We start from the raw sequence: 23,160 nt of genomic DNA on the forward strand, positions 1-23,160 counted from the left end.
ACGCTAGTAGCCCTGCCAACAAGCGGACGCCATTCTGAGGGGGGGAAACACTGGACTCTAACAATTGTATTTAACATCAATGCGTCTTGTATAATCAAACATTTTTTAAAAAGGGTAACACAATGTCGATGACAATAAATGTCTTCTTTCCTCGAAGATAGGTGCCCATTTTCTTTTAGTTTTATGAGCAAAATTGGTGGGCTTGTAGTTTTTGAGCTCGACTGCAGGATGCAATTTGCATCTCGTTACTTTGCAACATCCAATGAAGTTCACCGCAGCTGGTTACAGATGACCAGACTGCATATAATTGGGAAAAAGAACTTCCACTATTTTGCTGCAAAAATTACTGATCACTGCAGAATGTCCTCGTTATTTCGAAACCAACATCAGAGTAAAGAAAAAGCTAGTTTCAATTCCAAAGAAAGTGTTATGTGTTAAGCAATGTCTTCCAGCCTGATGGACAAATTACGTGAGCTGTGAAAGTGTCTCTCACTTTCAGATCAGTGACTGTGAATTCCAAACATTTCAGACACGTGAAATAACATTACAGAACACAACATTTCAAGCCATTTGGTCACATATCGGGAAAAAAGACAGTCAGTTTACGTTCGACCACAAAAAGCTATAATTCAAGAGGATGTTGCTGTTTTGTACTCAATGGCAGGTCCTGTTTTACGAATACGATGCTATATCACACTGGCGTCTACGAAACAAATCATGTGAACTTGTTTCGGAACAGAACCTCCTAAAAGATTTCACTACATCTCTCCCTCTCTTCCATTACATCGAAACCAATTACTGTCTGCCTGCTTACATTTGACATTTTTTCTCCATAGTTCCCCTCTATTGGCATGTCTGCAAAGTTTCTATAATGCATCAGATTCTTGCATTCTAGTTTTGTAAGCAGTTTGGTCACCATAGCCTGTTTCACGCAATCTGCTCAAGTCGGCAGAAAAACACTGTCATTTCTAGATTCCACAATGAGCTATATTTGAGTGGTGTCTACTTTATGATTACAGATTATTTTATTTATTTATTTAACCTGATCAATTAGGACCATCAGGCCCTCTCTTACATCGGACCAGTGTTCCACACATGCAGCATTTCACATCAGAGTTACATCACGACCATAGTTTAAATAAGACTCTAATGACAATATGAATAAAGAGTAATGACTAAGACCTAATGAAGTAAATGCTGGCAGTATTTTTACAACAGGTGCTATACATACAAATTATGATTAAAGCAATAATAATAACAGAAAAAATCCAATAATAATGATAAACATGAGGAAAATTGACAATAGTAATGAAGATTTGTGCAGATGTACATTAATATCTTGGTGCGTAAAGTAGATGTTTACTAGTATAGCGAGTTTTGGGGAAGGGAGATTGAAGGAGAGGGAAAGAGGGACGTAATGAGGTGAAGTGCATTCATGTACAGAGATAGGCATTACTGTTGCTTAAGTAGATACGTCATTAGCTGTTTTTTGAAGCCGGACATGTTTTTGAGATCTCTAACATAACGAGAGAGGTTATTCCAAAGTCGGGTTCCCGCTACTGTAAAGGACTTGGAGAAGGTGACTGAGCGATGCAGTGGAAAAGAGAGGATTTAATTATGATGGGAGCGTGTGTTTCTGTCATGTATTTCCGACATAAGCGTTAAGGACGAGGAGAGATATGAGGGACAGTGTACATTTATAAGGAAGTAGATGAGACAGAGTGTATGGAAATCTCTGCGTTGGTCTGCACGCAGCCAGGACAATTTTGCATATGCTGGTGAAATGTGATCAAAAAGTCGAACGTCACAGATATATCGGACGCAGGCATTCATGATCAGTTCCAGACGTCGCGAATTTTCCTGAGAGAGGCCTTGTAGGATAATATCGCTGTAGTCAATGATTGGGAGTATAAGCGTTTGTACTAATTTCTTTTTCAGATCGAAAGGGAAGAGTTTTTTATACTTTTGTAGGACATGAAGGGATGCTGATACTTTTTTGCACACTGCAGTTACGTGCTCCGTCCAATTTAGATTTTCGTCTATTATTGCTCCCAAACACTTTGCTGAGGGAGAGAAGTTAATATTTGTTCCATTTAGGATAAGAGGTGGTACGGATTCCCGATGTTTTGGGCTAATGAGCTTAGAGTGACCAACAAGTACCGCTTGGGTTTTAGATGGGTTTAGTTTTAGTCCTATCTCCTGTGCCCATTTTGATAATGCATCGAGGTCAATATTGAAATTTTCAATAGCTTTCTTAAGATTGCTTGGTTTCGCACTTAGATACAACTGAAGGTCATCAGCATACACATGATATTTGCAATAGGTCAAAACCGATGACACATCATTGACATACAGAGAGAAGAGTATAGGATCTAACACTGAGCCTTGGGGAACTCCTGACACTACCTGCCGCCATTGTGATTTTATATTACCGGACAGGAAGCGTTGCTGTTGAGACGTCTTGTATGAGACAAACCATTGCACTGGACTTGGTGAGAAATTTAGACCGCTAAGTTTGGGTAGTAGGATGTCGAAGTCGACAGTATCAAATGCTTTTCTGAAATCTAAGAAGCAAATGATAGTCGCTCCTTGTCTGTCCATGGCAAGTTTCAGGTCACCTGTCACATTTATCAGTGCGGATGCTGTGCTTCGTTGTTCACGGAAATCTGATTGGTATTCGTCTAGCAGTAGTAGTTAGGTAGTTGGTGAGCTGATCATGGACTATATATTCTAAGGCCTTTGATAGTGCAGGATGAAGGCAGATGGAGCGGTAATCAGAGGGTGCTGTGGCGATCCTTTTATAGCTGTGGCTTAATGTGTCCCAGTTTTCAGGCCTCAGGGAAAACACTTGTGATTAATGAGTCGTTGAAAATGTCTGTTATAGAGGGCAGTAGTTGATCAATAATTAGTTTTACCATCTGGATAGTGATGCCATCATGTCCAGTAGATGCTCATTGATCCGCATTGTGGCTTTCTTGACAGTATTGCAAGTGACGTGTTGTAGATATATATATTTTTGTTTTTGGTACAGTCGTTCATCCCCATGAAGCAAATTTCTTTTTCGGTTCAATTGTGGTTGTAGGTAATGTGAAGACAATTGGTACTCTCCACAACAAATACTGAGGGCACTGAAGATGAAACCGAAAGAGGCCACAAACAAATCAGAAGAAGATGAAGAAACCTTTAAATCGATGGCCTTCCTGCACTATGTGGGTAGCCTCTCATCAAAAATAAGACGCATTCTCTGCAGACACAAAGTAAAAGTGCTTTTTCGTCCTCCACCCAAGACAGCTGCACTCGTGGGCTCCGACAAAGATGATTTGCTGCTCCGAAAATCTGTAGTTCACAAAATTCCATGTGAACGTGGCCTTTCTTACAACGGACAAACAATTCGTACTGTCCAAGAAAGATGTACAGAACACCGGAGGTACACACGACTTTTACAACCTAACAAGTCGGCAGTGGCAGAGCACTGTATTGGTAATGGTCACAGTATGTTGTACGACAACGTCGAAATTTTGGCAACTACATCAACCTTTTGGGACTCAATAGTGAAGGAGGCAATTGGAATTTGCTTGACGACGAATTTAATTAATAGAGATAGTGGTTTCAATCTTGATAAATCGTGGAATCCGGCACTTGCTATAATAAACTCGCAAAGACTTCGTCACAGTGCAGCTCACAATGATATATCGATATGCCAACACAGATCAACTGCGGAGTCATAGATACAACTCGCGCATTATGCACGTCTCTGCCGCCGACCGACGTCTCTGGCGCATTTGCATCTGTGGCCGCATGCGCAGTCGCGCGGTACAACAGTATAAAGGGACGAAGCGAGCACTGGAGCGGCAGTCTTGCGGCTCACTCTGAAGATGGCTGAACGTTATACAGCCGAAATATTATAATAAGAAGGAGATTGCTTGCGGCTGCACACCCGAAACTTAATGGAACAGTCTTTGCACCGCCAAAACCTACAGATTCACATATATTCCTCTTGTTTATCTACATTGTTGTCGGATGTGTGTAGTACAGTAGGTGACAAATCAGAGCGTATGTAAGCCCCTACTCCACCCCCTCTCTGTCATGCCTGAGAAAGATATAGCCATCTAGGTTTTCGGAATTTGTAGGAATACTCGGTTTGAGCCAAGTCTCTGACAAAAGTATTACGTCTATATCAGTAGTCTGAAATAAATATTTGAACTCGTCGAAGTGAGCTGGCAGAGATTGGACATTTGTATGTGCAATACGCAGCTTGGCGCGTTCGGGTGTTGATTGCTCAAGGAGGCTGCCAACAGATGTTTGCGGGTCGTGGTTAGCGGTGACAAGAGGGTCTGTCATGAGGAATGCGGAAGGTGTGTGAAGGAGGGAGGGGGGTGGAGGGGTGAGGGAGTGTCCTCCCTATTCTATGCAGAGAAATCGGAAGGGAGGGGGGGGGGGTCCCCGGGGAAGCAACGGGATCTGCGGCCAAGGTCAGCGAGGTCTGCAATGGTCCTGGAAGTAGCTGTGGGCTGGCTGGGGAAGGAATTTCGCTAAACACAGCACGTAACGGTAGAGTGTGATATTAATTGCACTTATGAGGATAACAACTAAAGTATGATGGTGGGTTCCTAATTAAAGATGGTGTAACCTCCCCACGTAAAATTATTCACATTTAACCTCCAACACAAAATTGGTTTCCCATTTAATGCAAGCTCGAAACAGAAAAATTCCTAAACCTCGTAATAAAAAATAAATTCAGTAACCTGGTAGAAATTGGACAACAGCAGCGCTGCGTCATGGCCCTGTAAGATCATTCTGAATAAAAAAGAAAGGAAAATTCTTACCTCAATGAAAACGGCGAATATATCTGCTCTTATATAAAATTCTTCCGGGACAGCTCTGTGCAATGCTGGTCGATAGATTTGTCATTTTATGAAAGCAAGCAACTGATTTCTCTTTAGCAACAATAGGAATGATCATGGATTGACGAAATTATAAATTATTTAAATCGAAATGAATGTTTTTTAGAAATTACTTTATATCACGAAGATTATTATTAGGACGTTTTTAAAAGATTTACATGGGACTTCACATAACATTACTAGATATGCGCGAGGCTGCTTTTTACCTTATACAATAATACTAAGGCTCCGGCATCGCTGCACGGCGACCGGCCCAGCCAACAAGATACACCAGACTAGACTGACAAGCGCAGACAGGCGACTGCTCGCTAGCAACAACTTACTGCTACTGCTACACAGTTCCTACTGCAGTCAACACTGCTCTTTGGTCTCAGATTCTCTTATAGCTTACATATCGCAGGCAGCACATACCTCTTACCTCTTACATAACCCTCCACTGGGGGGGGGGGGGGGGGGAATTTGGCAGCGATGGTGAGTCAATTGGACTGGCCATAAGCAAGAAATTTTTGTAAAATCTAGTTAATTAACTAAGTTGACAGTCACAGAGTATATTCATATATATAATTACAGAACGTAAAATGAAATAGAGTGCACATGCACTGAGTACAGAACATATCAAGAAATCACCTAATATATATGCAATTTTTTTTAATTAACTAAGTTTACAGTCACAGAGTATATACATATACATAAGTGCATAACATGAAATGCACTGAGTACAGAACATACCAAGCAATGACAAAATGTATACGCAATGAGTACAAATCATATTAACAAATGACATAAAATGTATACGCACTGTAGTATTTTTCTATTACCATTTTACTAGAACTAGGACAGGAAAGGGAAGGATTGCATCATGGTTGTAGCACATTGGGTTGCACGTAGCTGCACTGAAAGTCCATATCTTTCTACAGGAGCACAACACCAAGTGAGACAATTAGAAGTTCCCTTCCCTGAAGTATTAATCAGTGTCGCCAAGACACTGAAATGTCGTATTAATATTCCATGTTATCATTTTGGTAGTACATTAGGTACACCAAACAGTGGAACCATAATAACATCTCTGTTGTTCAAGGTGGTGGACACCATTATGTGTCAACACCACACTCATTCACCAACGTAGAATGAGTGCAGAAACCAAATATAGTGCTCCATGATCATAAGGATAGACGGGACAAACGTATATTGCAGTAATTTCTGGTAATTAGGTCAGAAGGTGAAGGACATTAAGTCTCATGCTAGTCATCATAGAGAATTACACTAACCTATCAACCGATTTGACTAATTGTTGGCACTCATTGCCTAGTTACTGAACACTTCTGTACTATGTATGAAGTATTACAGAATAATGTTCATAAATCATCTGATTACAGTGAACATTGGCACTCATTGGCCAGTTACAAACCATTTTTATACATTATTAATGGCGTACCATTTACATAATTCATCTAGTTATAGTAATCATTGGCACTCATGGGCCAGTTACAAATCATCAGAAGTCATCATTCAAAACAGAAGCTAACGAATGACATAGTATTAACATAATTCACCTAGTTATAGTAATCATTCGCACTCATTGGCCAGTTACTAAACGTATAGCAAGTATTGGACATTACAAAACATTTTTCATCATTCAAGTGACATATGACATATTTAAAATAATTATTGGCACTCATTGGCCAGTTACAAACCATCAGAAGTCATCATTCCAAACAGGAGCTAACGAGTGTAGCATCAAGCTACTGGTATTCATATGTAATAGCATGTAGGTAACATAATGCAAATTTAAAATATAAGAAACAGTGGCATTCATTGGCCAGTTACTAAACGTATAGCAAGTATTGAACATTACAAAACATTTTTCATCATTCAAGTGACATATGACATATTTAAAATAATTATTGGCGCTCATTGGCTAGTTACAAACCATCAGAAGTCATCATTCAAAACAGGAGCTAACGAGTGTAGCATCAAGCTACTGGTATTCATATATAATAGCATGTAGGTAACATAATACAAATTTAAAGTATAAGAAACAGTGGCATTCATTGGCCAGTTACTAAAAGTATAGCCAGTATTGAATATTACAAAACGTTTTTCATCATTCAAGTGACATATGACACATTTAAAATAATTATTGGCACTCTTTGGCCAGTGACAAACCATCAGAAGTCATCATTCAAAAAGAGAGTTAATTATTGGCATAGCATGTATAGAGTATAACAAAAATATTATTTACAGAAATTATTGGCATAGCATGTATGCATTATTATACAATATCATTCACTATTACTCAGAACTCATCATTCAAGTGACATAGGACATAGTGAAAATGTAACACACTGTAACTATTACTCAAGGTCTGTGGTTAGAAAACATTACTCAGAACTCATCATTCAAGTGACATAGGACATAGTGAAAATGTAACATACTGTAACTATTACTCAAGGTCTGTGGTTAGAAAACATCATTCATTATTACTCAGCACTCTCTTAAACTGGTAGCATTATTTGGGACTGGTAATACATTTTTTTGCGATAGCAATGCATTGCGTTGGGATCGATAATTAATTGCTGGGGCATGAAATTATTTGCTTTTGACTTATTGCTACAAATGAGGATAGGTAACGTCATTCGTCATGAGTCAGCTGTAGCAAGGTTATGAAACAAGTAGAGTATATGTGATCACATTCATGAGTGACACACAAAAATGGGTAAAAAAGTACCAGAACAGGTTTAATAATTAACTGCTTATAGCACATTAATGTCATGAATAGCTTCTCCTAGAAAAAATACAAAATGGATTATTAAGCTGAAAGAAGAAACGCATATTATGCTGAAAGGTAGTGAACTTCGAATTAACAGGTAATGAAACGTGTACTCAATGTGTATGTACTCTAGCTGTCCTTTCCAAAACATTCAGTCATTATACCATGCGATATAAGACCTACTGTCAAAACGAACTGCAACAAATACTTAAATAACTACATAGCATCTCTTAACTAATAGTAAATATATAAACTTCATCATTATTCTCATGTGCAAAGAAAAACTTCATTATTCATATTAGCATATTCTTCATATAACTATTCATCACCATTCATTATCATTTGCAAAAAGACACTTCATTATCCATTATTCATATTACCATTTACTTCATATAACTATTCATAGTATAGAGTTTCTTATTTCTAGCATATTTCATCACTAAAACTAAGATGTGTAGTTCTGTCTGACAGCCTGCATCAATCGCCTCGTATTCTGAAAGAAAAAATTAGTTGAGGCTGCTATCATACGATGTGTATAGTATATTCTTGTTAATGCTTGTTAATTCTGATCCATTTACTCTTCATGACGAGGTATTGCATCTTCTTTCGCTCATTCCGAAGGTGAAATTCCCATTTCGTAGTAATCCACTGTGGTTTGTTTAATTTATTTCTTTTACACGTTATTGCTTTCTGAAAATGATGAACAACGATTAATGTCTTGCATTTAAATCATATACCGATTAAATAAAAACTGGTTTCTAGTGATATAATTAAGCATACAGCATAGCATGACAGAAAGCGTATTATGTCAAAAACATAGACAGTTTTCAAGTGCAAAAAAAATGTGCACAGAGTATCATAATGTAGTAGCAAAAAAAAAAAAAAAGTAAAATAGTCAAGATGTTGAGATAAGATAAGACAAAGTGTCAAAGTCAACTGGTGTTTGTTACATCTTAAAATTACATAGTGCGTATAAACAAACAGGAAAACAATTATACATACATGAAAAATGGAAAATGTGCACGGTCTGATGTGTAACGACAAGAAAAGCGACCTGCTCGCCTTAACTTGCCGGGCACTTGCCAAGAAAAAATACTATAATCGTCAGTAAATAGTCACATAAGCATAATTGCATCATTGGTCATATAAAAAACAGGAAATGGCATTACAGTGTGATAAATCATAAAGTATGTTCATTCAATAAAGAGTTTAATATTGGAGACATGGTGATTGCCTTTACTTTTTCTGGTTCTCAGAGTTTCGACGTGTACTACATTGGGGTGAGGAATGCTGCGAATTCGATATGGACCTGCATATAGAAGCTCAAATTTACTGCATCTACTTTTTCCTTTGTTGGATAAATAGTGTGTACGTACTAATATCTTCTGTCCAATGTGAAAGTCACGGTGTGTACAAACCTGTTTTTGCTGTTTTCTCCGGCGCTCTGCGGCACGTTTGATGTTGTTCAGCGCAATGTCAATTACTTCATGGTGTCGTAGTCGATTAGATGTAGGAAAGGATACTAATTCTTTAATTTTGTTAGGTGGTTCAACATTTTTCATTATAACAGTCGGAGATAGCATAGTAGATTCATTTGGTATGGAGTTAATTACATCCTGGAATGACAGTATGTGTGTATCCCAATCAATATGTTTTTTATGGCAGTATATTCTACACAGTTTACCAATTTCTTTCATTAGTCGTTCACAAGGGTTCGAAGAAGCATGGTACCTGGATACATAGATCGGAGAAATGTTTCTAGCTCCTAACATACGTGTCCATACAGCAGATCGAAACTGTGATCTATTGTCGGAAATTACTTTCAATACATGCCCTACATGAAATAGAAAATGTCTTACAAATGCTTTCGAAACAGATTTAGCAGTAGCTTTGCGTAACGGAGTGAAAGTAACAAATTTTGAAGGGAGTTCAACAGCGACAAAGATGTAGCAAAAACCTCTATTAGATCTGGGAATCGGACCAAAAATGTCTACAGCGGCCATGTGTCTCAATTTAACAGGTACAATGGGATGTAATGGAGGAATATGTGAAATCGTATCTGACTTAGCTTTCTGGGAGATTTTACATGACGCTAAAACTCGTCGAATACGTTTCTCCATGTTGGCAAAGTAACAGTTCTGTCTCAGTATAAGAAAACATTTTCTGGCTCCGTAGTGTGCGTAACTTAAATGAGTATACCAAATTAATTTGTTAACAAGTTCGTCAGGAATGTATAGTAACCAAGTGTTGCTGTCAGGGTGAGGGCGGCGAAACAGAATATTATTGCGTACAGTGTAATGGTTTGTAATGGTAAATTCCTATGTTGTCAAAGGTTTTTCATTTCTTTCCATACGTTGTCTTTGCTCTGCTCTTGTGCTATGTCTCGTAATGACGACGAAATGAAATTTTCAAATGCAACTTGTTGAATATACATGACACTGAAATTTGCTTTGCAGAAGTTGGTTGCGATGTCTTGCTGATTGTTTCTGAGAGAACGGGATAGTGCGTCTGCTACAATATTTTGTGTACCGAGAATGTGAACAATTGTAAAATTAATTTCCTGTAAATAAAGTTTCCATCTGCTTAATCTGTCGTGTGTAAATTTTGCGGAAAGTAAAATCTGTATAGCTCTATGATCTGTGTAAACGGTCGTATGTCTTCCATAAAGAAAACGCCGAAATCTCATAAATGCCCATACAACACATAATGTTTCAAGTTCTGTGACAGAATAATTGCGTTCAGCAGGTGACAGAATGCGACTCGCAAAGGCGATGATTTTAATTACCGTAGTACCATCTTCTTCAATTTCCTGAAAAATGTGTACGCCTAAAGCGGTATTAGAACTGTCGGTGGCAATGGAAAAATTTCTAGTAAGATCTGGATGTGATAAAAGTGGTGCATTCAACAAAGCTTCTTTCAGATTCACAAATCCAGAATGTGCTTGGCTATCCCAGGACCAAATAGTGTTTTTACCCGTCAACTGACATAATCTAGGGGTGTCTAAAGCAGAGTAATGAATAAATTTACGAAAAAAGTTAATTAAACCCAAAAAGCTGCGTAGTTTTTCGTCGTCGTAGGAACAGTAATGTCACGTAAAGATTGAAGTTTTTCCGGGTCAAGCGCAATGCCTTCTGCTGAAATTACATGTCCAAGATATTTTATAGAAGTTTTCCCAAAGTGCGATTTACTGAGATGAACTTTGAATCCTTGTGCACGAAGAGTTCGTAACAGTTGTTCAAGACTCAGATTGTGTTCAGACCAGTTAGCTTCTGCAATAAGAATGTCGTCTACATACGTTGTGATTCTGTCTTTAAGTTCTGTCGGAAGTATAGTATTCACACCGCGAATAAATGCTGCTGAAGAAGTTGTTAAACCGAACGGTAATTTGCAAAACTGGTAACAGTCACCAAAACAGAGAAAAGCTGTGTACTTTCTACAGTTCGGATGGAGCTGAATTTGCCAAAATCCCGATTTCATATCTAATGTGGAATAAATAGCAGTACCATGAAATTTCTGTAGAAGTTCTTCTAGTGTCTGTGGGCGTTCTGTTTCATTAATAATAATGTCATTAATGTGACGCGAATCAAGTACGAGGCGAAGTGAACCATCCTTTTTCTTAACAATATGGAGCGGGTTTATGTACGGACTAACTGCCGGTTCAATAATTCCTTGGTCGAGCATATCTTGCAATTCTTTCTTAACATGCTCTCTATGAATATACGGAATAGGATAATGTTTGGCATTAAATGTGTCGTGCTGTTTAACTTTAAATTCATACATCAAACCGGACATGGTACCAGGGATGTTGTCAAAAACTGGAGCTTGCTGTAAAAGAATTTTGTGTAGTTGCGTGCATTCGTCGTCTGTATTTGCACTGTTCTGTTTAACTTTATCAGAAATCATCTGTATAACGTCATAGTCGGCTTCGTCTGGAGTATTATAGTTGTGTACGTACGTATCTGTGAAGAATGTGGAACGACAGTCTATGTTACGTGATGCGGAAATGACCTCTGTACGATTAATTGTCTGTTCTTCTGCAGATAAAGAGTGCTGAAATTCTAATACCAGTTGTACATTTTCATCCTTTAACATTAAATACGAATTTTGAAAGTCAATAATTGAGTCGTGTTGTACCAGAAAATTCGTACCTAAAATAACGTCTGTTGTCAATAAGGGAACGATCCAAAAATTTGAGTGAAACGTATGATCTGCAATACAAAATGATAAGTGTATCTGTAATTTTACATCTACTCCTTTACCAGACACTGCACCTTTTACTTTAGTTTTGCCTAATGGTAATGTAGGATAGGTATTCTCTTTGTTACATTCGTTGAAAGTTTCCTCATTTATAACTGACATAGGTGATCCAGAATCGATTACTGCTGAAAATTTGGATGATCCAATCTATACTTCAATGACAGGGTGGGAAATGGTTTTTTGAATAACTGGTCTTTCCTCCAAAAGAGTGTCTCGGATGTCGTCAAAAGTAATAACATTTTTGTGAATAAAATTCTCTGTGTCAAAAGTATTGCTTGCGTTGCTGGAAGATGCAACATATACTGTATCTAGTCAAATTCTATATGACGTGCTATTATTTGCGGGAGGATGCTGTGGCATTTCGACTATTTGTACTGTTCTGTTATTTCTTCCTGACGTATTACGTTCGGGATGATATCTACTGTCTGGTTCATTCATGATAATTTGTTGTTGCGTATGATTTTGCTGCTGGTAAGACCGACTATTTTTAAACGTACGCTGAAAACTGTGCTCATTACTTTTACGTCTGTCATGTAAGTCATTGCTATATGGCGCGTTGCGGTACGAGTTAAAATGATGTGTTTTCTGTACGTAGTTATTTCCTTGTTGCGGTGCGTTGCTATTTGGTGGAGCCGACGCTATACGCGTAGGCGGCGAAACATTAAAGCTTGGTTGACCTTGTACATTACATTGTTGGTTAGGTATGCTAACCGGCTGGCTTTGATGCTGTTGCGGTGAAAAGCGTCTATTTTTACCAAAATGCGTTCGCTGTTGCTGATAATTTCACGATACTGATAATTAAAATTTTGTCTGTTATTAAAATTCTGGTGATTGTCATTCCTGGACTGTCTATTACCTTTGCTATTGAAATAGCATGACTGATCGTAATTACTGTATGTTGGTTGTCCTTGGTTATGATGTGAAAAATTTTTGTTTATGAAGGAATAATCTGATTGCTGAACTTCCAAAAGCTGTAACAGACCTCTAAATGCCGAAATATTTTCTTTCTGCTGTCCTGTTAAAAGTGATACTCTTAATGATCGTGGTAATTTAGAAATACACAATTGGATAAGTGCAGATTCACTGTATGGCTCACTTAAGTATTGGTTTTGTTGGACCATGTGTTCAAAAAATTGGGTGACAGTGGGAAAATTTGAGTTCTCATAATTCGGTAAACTAATTAGTTGATTCTTGATTCCGCGCTGAGTCGTCTTCGACCAATACGCTGACAGAAAAGCATTCTGAAATTCTTCTACCGAATAGCATTGTCTCGCGATCGGTGTCATATGAGTTGCCGGTTCGCCTTCCAGAAAACTGCAAATAAATTCAAGTTTATGTGTTACGGGCCAAGTCGGTGGAAAAGCAAAGTTAAATTGTTGTATCCAATCCAATGGGTGAATCTGTGTTCTGTCATTTTTAAATACTTTAAATTTTCTCACAGATAGAAAATGCTTGTAATCAAAATTATCACTTTGTATGTCTGAACAGGTTCAGGATTGTATGAGAATCTATTTGTCTGTGACTGTTCGGAATCTAACTCACGTACTCTCTGTAAATTACCTAGATTATACTGGCTTTGTGAGTCTGACAAATGTTCGCAAAGTGGCGTATGCTGTGATGTCTTAAAGGCTGAAACGTTCTTCATCTCTGTCACCTCTTGCTGTAAAGTTGAATATTTTCTACGTAATGTATTATTGGACGAACCTATCTCACTAATTGTCTGCTGTAAATTTTGGAATTCAGGTGTTTGATTAAACGAAATCGGTGAAGTATCATCTGATTTGCTGTCATTATTACTTTCGATAACGTCAATACGACTGGCCAATTCATCATATTTTTCAGTCAGAGCTTTTACCTGATCATCGTTTTTACACTCCTGGAAATTGAAATAAGAACACCGTGAATTCATTGTCCCAGGAAGGGGAAACTTTATTGACACATTCCTGGAGTCAGATACATCACATGATCACACTGACAGAACCACAGGCACATAGACACAGGCAACAGAGCATGCACAATGTCGGCACTAGTACAGTGTATATCCACCTTTTGCAGCAATGCAGGCTGCTATTCTCCCATGGAGACGATCGTAGAGATGCTGGATGTAGTCCTGTGGAACGGCTTGCCATGCCATTTCCACCTGGCGCCTCAGTTGGACCAGCGTTCGTGCTGTACGTGCAGACCGCGTGAGACGATGCTTCATCCAGTCCCAAACATGCTCAATGGGGGACAGATCCGGAGATCTTGCTGGCCAGGGTAGTTGACTTACACCTTCTAGAGCACGTTGGGTGGCACGGGATACATGCGGACGTGCATTGTCCTGTTGGAACTGCAAGTTCCCTTGCCGGTCTAGGAATGGTAGAACTATGGGTTCGATGACGGTTTGGATGTACCGTGCACTATTCAGTGTCCCCTCGACGATCACCAGTGGTGTACGGCCAGTGTAGGAGATCGCTCCCCACACCATGATGCCGGGTGTTGGTCCTGTGTGCCTCGGTCGTATGCAGTCCTGATCGTGGCGCTCACCTGCACGGCGCCAAACACGCATACGACCATCATTGGCATCAAGGCAGAAGCGACTCTCATCGCTGAAGACGACACGTCTCCATTCGTCCCTCCATTCACGCCTATCGCGACACCACTGGAGGCGGGCTGCACGATGTTGGGGCGTGAGCAGAAGACGGCCTAACGGTGTGCGGGACCGTAGCCCAGCTTCATGGAGACGGTTGCGAATGGTCCTCGCCGATACCCCAGGAGCAACAGTGTCCCTAATTTGCTGGGAAGTGGCGGTGCGGTCCCCTACGGCAGTGCGTAGGATCCTACGGTCTTGGCGTGCATCCGTGCGTCGCTGCGGTCCGGTCCCAGGTCGATGGGCACGTGCACCTTCCGCCGACCACTGGCGACAACATCGATGTACTGTGGAGACCTTACGCCCCACGTGTTGAGCAATTCGGCGGTACGTCCACCCGCCCTCCCGCATGCCCACTATACGCCCTCGCTCAAAGTCCGTCAACTGCACATACGGTTCACGTCCACGCTGTCGCGGCATGCTACCAGTGTTAAAGACTGCGAAGGAGCTCCGTATGCCACGGCAAACTGGCTGACACTGACGGCGGCGGTGCACAAATGCTGCGCAGCTAGCGCCATTCGACGGCCAACACCGCGGTTCCTGGTGTGTCCGCTGTGCCGTGCGTGTGATCATTGCTTGTACAGCCCTCTCGCAGTGTCCGGAGCAAGTATGGTGGGTCTGACACACCGGTGTCAATGTGTTCTTTTTTCCATTTCCAGGAGTGTATTATCACAAGCATTAATTTGATTTGTATTTTACGTGTGGTTTCGTTCAATTTTTTAATGTCTGCTTTGATGGCATCGGGATCCTGTATTAGCTCTAATTGTTCAAGTCTGTCGGTCACTGTCTGAAAGTGTAATGTGTGTGTGTCTGTTTTTGTTTTAAGATCGGAGATTTCATCATGCAATTCGGTGTTCAACTGTTTGATTTCGTCCGATACTGTAGCAATATTGTTGTCTACGTATGATTTTGCTTTCGTAAACCATTTACGCTTATCTTCTTGTCTCTGTGCAGTAATTGTTTCCATAACTTGTCGCTTTACTTTATTCTGTTCCTGTATAAATTTACGGTAACGCGTTTCACTGTTTTGTAGATGGTGATTAAAACGTTCGTCAAGTTGGCTGTTCTGTTGGTCAAATTTCGCATCTACTTTCGCGTCCAGTGTGGGTGAAAGTTCTGCTGACATTAATTTAAACTCGTCGCGTAACTGTGTTGCGTTTTCAGAGCATTGTTTAGCGACTGCACTAATTTCATCTTTAAGTAATTTCGTTGTAGCTGCATGTGTATTACCTAATTCTTGTGCCACAGATCTAATTTCTTCACTACTATTCCTAGCACAAGCCTTAATTTTACTCACGTAATTGTTCCTTAGTATCATGACATTGCACAGCAACGGCTGTAATCTGTTCACCAAGTTGTTTGTTCTGTTCATTAATTTGTTTGGAATTGTTGTCTAGTTTTTCATTACTTTCATTAATTTGTTGTTTGAGATTTTCACTAAGTTGTTTGTGATTGTTGTCTTGTTCTTTCTTCGACTGTTTGAAATTTTCATTAAGTTGTTTGACATTTTCACTATTTTCATTAAGTTGTTGTTTGAGATTTTCGTTATTTTCATTAATGTGTAGCAATAATGCCATAACTTGATCCAAGCCAATATTACGTACTCTATTCTCTGTGCTGTTTGACGGCGTACCTGCAATTGTCACGTTTTGTGTAACCATTTGGTCATTCTGTGATTCTCGAAAAGGTTTGCCAATCGGATGTGCACTGTGGGTCACTACCTCGGAATCAAATAAATCTGACGTATTCTGACTACATTGTTCACCTTCATTAGAAACAATTATCTGTTCACTGTGTAAATTTTGCAAATCAGGTGTGTTAAACTGGGCAGCGTTAATTGTAACAGAACGTGCCGCGTCATCAATTGTCGTTAAATTAACAGAGGACACTATTAAATTTCTTTGCTCCTCATTAGCATTAAAATCATTACTAGTGGTCGGTACGCACTGATTTTCTGTAATTAGGGGATTATCATCATAACACTGAGTGTCGCTAGCATTATCGGTCAAATTATTCGAGTCAGCTTTTTCACTCATTGCACATCTCGATGTACTGTTAACAGTTTTTCGCGGCATTTTTCACAAATCAAAATTAAGCACAAAAATGAAACAAGGACAAAGCAAAAAAATGTAAAAAACACAATTACAACAAAGAGCAACAAATTGCCGATGATCTGTGAAAGAAAGAGTGACAAATTAGTAAATGCGTTGCGCCAGATGCAAACTACATTTAAGTAAATAAGAGCAGATATATGACTACTTCTCAGAGATTCACAAAGAAATACGATCCTGGCCGGATGTCGCCAAGTGTAACCTCCCCACGTAAAATTATTCACCGCAACCTCTCAACAGAAAATGTTAACGTAAATAATATTCACGTTAAGTGTAACCTCCCCACAAACAATATATAAATATTATTTGGTTAATGATTCCAATTTTAGTGTAACGTCCCCACAAAGTTCATTCCTTTCACATTTGTAACCTTCCTACAGAAATTCATTCACATTTAACCTCCACACAAAATTTCTTTCCCATTTAATGTAAGCTCGAAACAGGAAAATTCCTAAACCTCGTAATAAAAAACAAATTCAGTAACCTGGTAGAATTTGGACGACAGCAGCGCTGCGTCATGGCCATGTAAGATCATTCTGAATAAAAAAAGGAAAAATTCTTACCTCAATAAAAACGGCGAATATATCTGCTCTTATACAAAATTTTTCTAGGACAGCTCTGTGCAATGCTGGTCGATATATTTGTCATTTTATGAAAGGAAGCAACTGATTTCTCTTTTGCAACAATAGGAATGATCATGGATTGAAGAAATTAGTAAATTATTTAAATTGAAATGAATGTTTTTTAGAAATTTCTCTATATCACGAAGATTATTATTAGGACGTTTTTAAAAGATTTACACGGGATTTCACATAACATTATTAGATATGCGCGAGGCTGCTTTTTACCTTATACAATAATACACAGGCTCCGGCATCGCTGCACCGCGACCGGCCCAGCCAACAAGATACACCAGACCAGAGCAGACAGGCGACTGCTCGCTTGCAACAACTTACTGCTACTGCTACACAGTTCGTACTGCAGTCAACACTGCTCTTTGGTCTCAGATTCTCTTATAGCTTACATATCGCAGGCAGCACATACCTCTTACAATGGAAGTGAGACTACCTTATGTAATAACTAACAAAATTACATCAGAGAAACAATTAGAGATGAAAATAGTTATGCGGGGAAACGAAAAGTTTGTAATACAAATAATACCAAAATTACATGAGAAAACAATTAGAGATAAAAAATAGTTATTTGGAGAAACGAAAAATTTGATATTACATTAGTTAAGTTATGGTTGACAGTGTAAACAATATAAATATACAGGTTAGTGGCAGCAACATTAGACATGATTTACCTTCTAAAGCACAGGCTTTCGAGTTCATTAACACTGCAAATTGTTCTCTTTCCGTTTTCGGTCTTAACCATTATCCTGCCGTCATTTGTCCACGCGTTCTGTAGCCCAAATTTCGAAATCGCGCTCTTCAAAATGTTTAGTATCTCAGAGGTCAGATCCTCGCGTTCTGTCAGACCCGACTTCGCGAGATTCTTCTTTGCTCTGAAGATTTCAGATCTGTTCCTCTAGGATACAAATTTCATTATTACAGGTCTTGGTTTTGTAGAACCTGGCGACCTACGACCCACTCTATGACTTCTGTCAATGTCACTCAGAGTCACCTGCACACCTAGCTTTTCTTGGACAAGGTTTATCACTAGTTCATCTGTGTTCTCTCTGCTGCTCTCTGGAATGCCGAACAGTCTGAGATTATTGCGTCTCTGATATTGTTCGAGCTCGTTCGACTTCTCGATCAATTTTTGTTCAAGCAGACGTGCTTTCTCCTCACTTGCTTTTAACGGTGTGTCCAGTGCACGGATCTCGGTCGCATTCGCCTCCAGAGTTTTCTGTATTTTGTCCGTCGCTGCTGCAGTGACGGCATCAGTGATGGTTTGAACAACGAGCCCGAGCGTCTCCTTAGCCTGCAGCTCGGCACTCACCTCACCTCAGCCTTTACGAGTGCGGCGATGTCTGCGGTGCCCGGCGGAGCGACCGCAGCTCCCGGTGTGGACTCCACGCCTGCGCTGTCGCCGGCCTGTCCGTTGGCTGCACTGCGCGTTGTTCGGCGATTTTCCATTTTAAGTGCGATTCCGTGTAATTGGTGCTCACTATGTGATGTAAAATATGACACTTGGCAGTAGATATACGGCGTTAGTATATGTAGACTAGCCTAACCGCTTAAAAACACCTAAAGATTTCATGTAACCTTGCGAGCCAAGCTAACGCACGTCACTAACTTGCCGCCATGTTCTAGTCTCTATAAGTATGAAACAACACAGGACTCGAAGTGACAGACTCGAAGTGACACCTATTTCTTAAACACTCAATTGTGATAAGAATAATAATAACAGTCATGATTTTATGAAAATAGATACTGCAGATTTAAATTACTTTTTGAGCAAAATCGGTGTAGTTTTGAGAGAACTATCTACATCCAAACTTCAAGTAATTATACCATTCCTTGTAATAGAATCTCCTACAAAATTTTACCACTTCTCTCTCTTACAATATATCAAGAAAGAAATGCCAGCTGTGTGTTGACATAGAGAATATTACATATACACATATCGCTCCGTTGCAGCATGTGGCCATTGCTCGAAGTTGCCTGCAGAGATTTGCATAATGTTTTGTCGACTGTACTGGAAAGAGAACATATCCTACTAGCTATCAACCACAAGAGAGGATTCCTGTAGCACTCCTCCATAAGCAGTTTAATACATCGTTGTTTTGGCTGTAAGACATCCAAATAATGTACAACTAAAGCTTTGGACGCCGCTATACACATTGTTTTTGTATCATTACTGAGAAATGTGGATTTGCGTAACAAAATCTAAAACAGGATGACTGATTGCTGCACTCTATAAATTATAAGCTGTACAGTTAATCTCATCTTCCACAGCGACGGGATAGCGGATGTCTTGGTGTTCCATTTCGAAGAGCATTGTACATCATTTTGCAGATGATTACTGCTGACTGCCGCCAGAAAGTGTCGTTAACAACATGCGCGAGGTAGTCTAAATAAAAAGAGGTATTGTTATCATATTGGTGAAAAAAACAAAAGCATATGGAGGGCATGGCAGCATATTGAAATAAACGAGTCTGCAGCGTTGAGGAATGCTTCGAAACAATTGTCTGAAGGTGATGACCTCTGCATTTAATCCCATGGTCCTCAGTGACAAGTAGCAGACATCCAGTGTTCGATCAAGGCTCCCTCCATCTGAACCAAGTGGTGTTAGTCAATCATTAAACGGTAATAAACAGAATACCGTTGGACAATGGGAAAGACAATGTCGATATCGGGCGATGTATGGTAACGCACACTGCAGTTAATAGCGCGATCAGTTTTTGTTCCATAATTTCAGACCCAGCCAATGACACAGCAGATTGCTTCCCAAATTCTGTATCATCCTTAAATCTCTAACTACATCAAACTATACCAGTTCTTCCGTAATTTCTAAGCCATCCAGTAACATGGCAGGATACTGTCCAGTTTCTGAGTCATCTCTAAGTCACCGCTCCATTACTTTACAGATTCATATACTAGATTGTGAATGCTGACATATGATTGTGCAGTACGTCCATTTCACCATGTACACGAAAGTATACCAGACAGTGTCTTATACCGATGCAATTAGGTTATCTACATATTTCCAGCGCATCGATCATAGTGCAGAATTTACGATTCCGACTGGCCATCTTTTCCAGTGTGGATGGGCGTTGCAGTGTATTCTCGCATTAGTAGGATCAAGTCGAAGAGTTACATATCCCTCCGACATTTCCTTGACCAATCCCTCCTGCAACACCAATCTTATCCACATCACCCATCCAAAAACACTACATCTCTCCAGATGTTCGTATGTCAAGAAGGTAACACCCGTTATCAGTGTATAGTAGACAGGAAAGTGTTGCAGTAATGTAACCAGTGGTGAAGGAGAAACGTGTGGTTTATTCATGATGGAGCTCCAGATGAATGGAGGTTGAAACATTTCTCATAAGTCTCATCAGTTCTAAAGCGTTATTTCACTATCTGGAGTCACTACCAGGAAGGTACGCGCATGTGAGAAATGATCGTATAGCATAAACACACACTCTGATTGTTACACAGTTGTGGTCCTAAAAATTCTATATTGTCAAAGCCACACAGTTTCCGAAGTCTCAGTCACGCGGAATGCAACGCTCTTAATAACCTAATGCAGAATTTATTTGTTCAGCATCAGATATACTACCACCCCGAAAGTATCCGACTTTAATCACTATACAGACAAACTTTAAAATGATATAACTACTTCCTTCTGCACTATTCTGGTGTCCTAGGAAGGCATCGTTAGTGCAGATACACCACTCAAGCTGCTTATAAGCCACCTGGAACGAAGTCTGGAGACTGCTGTTCTGTCTCCTAGAAAGTTAATCGATTCTACAATTTTCTTTTTTTAAGTCAGAAACAAATTTACCCTCAAGATGATGATGATGATGATGATGATTAGTGTTTTAGGGCGCACAACAGCGAGGTTACCAGCGCCCGTTCCCAAAAGTTCAATTCAGAGCCGAATCGTGAGAGAAGTGGTATTGTTCAAATTGCAAGATTGGACACAGCACATCAAAACAGGGAGATAAAACTAAAAATAAAATAGCAGTACAAACAGGGAAAAATAAGTAACGGTGGCTGAGTGACCACTTACAAATAATGGGTGACCAAACCACTGGACAGCACATTAAGACTTCAATCCCAATATTTTGGGAAGAAGGCCAGACATCACACAAAAACGTAAAACTCTAGTGACACTCGCCTCATTATTAGTTAAAAGAGAGGATAGGTCTGGTGGGAAACTGAAATCTTCCCTCAAACCTGCATATAAAACACATTCAGTTAAAATATGCCGTATCGACAACTGTGTCCCACATGTCTGACACGTTGGTGGCTCCTCACGACGTAACAGAAAACCATGTGTCAAAGGACAATGTCCTATTCTAAGCCGTGTAAGGGCTACTTCCTCAGCGCGTCGTTGTCGGAAGGAGGTGAGCCACGGTCGGACAGAATCCTTCACCGCTCGCAACTTATTATCCCTCACGTCCAGCCACTGAGCCTCCCACCAACGCATGACCTTCCGAGTCACGAAAGACATAATGGCCTGCAGGGGGACGGAACAGCGAGCAGGAGGTGGGATGGAGCAAGCCTCCTTGGCAGCCGCATCTGCAAGTTCATTTCCAGGAATCCCTATGTGCCTTGGAACCCAGCAGAAAATCACATCCTTACCCTGCTGTTGCAAGAGCAGGAGTGCGTCCTGCACCTCTTGCACCATCCGATCTGCTGGGTACATTTGTTGAAGAGCGTGTAGAGCACTTTGGGAATCGGAGCAGATGATGAATTTCGTGCCACGATGTCGGCGCATATGCTCTAATGCTTGCAGAATGGCAAACAGTTCTGCATAGTAAACTGAGAACTGCTCTGGGAGCCCTATCCGATGGACAGTATCGGGAAACACAGCAGAGCAGCTCATAAAATCCCCCTGTTTAGAACCATCCGTGTAAACAGTAGTAAAATCGGAATGGCGTCCTAAAATCTCAGTAAGTTTAATTTTAAAAAGGTGGTCCGGGGTACAATACTTCCTGTAAGCAGCCAGATCAAGAAGTAATCTTGGCCTTTGTAGTCGCCAGGGAGACCCCCTACTCCATCCCTGGTGGAGGACCTTAATGCCCTCCAGGTGTACCGACTCGAGACTCTCCTTTGCACGGATGCCAAACGGCTTTGTTGTCGCCGGACGGTGGCGGAAGAGACGTGCCAGTGCCGGCTGGGAAAAAGTGTCGGACGCCAATGAAAGAGGAGTGGACTTGGTCCTGTACGCGTGCCGTACCACGAGGAGAAGACGCCGAAAGGACAGCGGAGGCTCTCCCGCCTCGACACACAGACTAGCAACCGGACACGTGCGATAAGCCCCCGTTGAAAGCCTAATACGCTCATGGTGAATCACATCCAACATTTTGAGGTAGGAAGGTCTTGCGGAGCCATAAGCTTGACAACCGTATTCCAGTCGAGGTCGCACAAAGGCCTTATAAAGTTGGAGCAGACGTGCCCTGTCAGCGCCCCAGGATCTATGACTGACGCATCTAAGGACGTTTAAAGCCTTGAAACAGCGGACCTTTAGATCCTTTAAGTGTGGCAACCATGTGAGCTTCTCATCAAAAATAAGCCCGAGATATTTCACTTTTTCCATAAAGGGGAGAACAGTGTCTCCTAGTTTTAAAACAGGGAGATTAAAAAGAGAATGGGAACGGTTAAAATCTACTCAAATGGTCTTCTCCAAAGAGAATTTAAAGCTCGTGGTCTTAGACCATTTCTCCAATCGCACGAGTGTCAGCTGTAATTGGCGTGTAATAGCTGTGACGGAGGAAGACGCACAGAAAATGGAAATTTACCTTCAATGACACTTCCCACATCCGTCGTGTTTATCATTATTAGTAGCAGTATCAGTTTTGGCAGATGCAGG

The sequence above is a fragment of the Schistocerca serialis genome, chromosome 6 (assembly GCF_023864345.2).
Source record: "Schistocerca serialis cubense isolate TAMUIC-IGC-003099 chromosome 6, iqSchSeri2.2, whole genome shotgun sequence".
NCBI lineage: Eukaryota > Metazoa > Arthropoda > Insecta > Orthoptera > Acrididae > Schistocerca > Schistocerca serialis.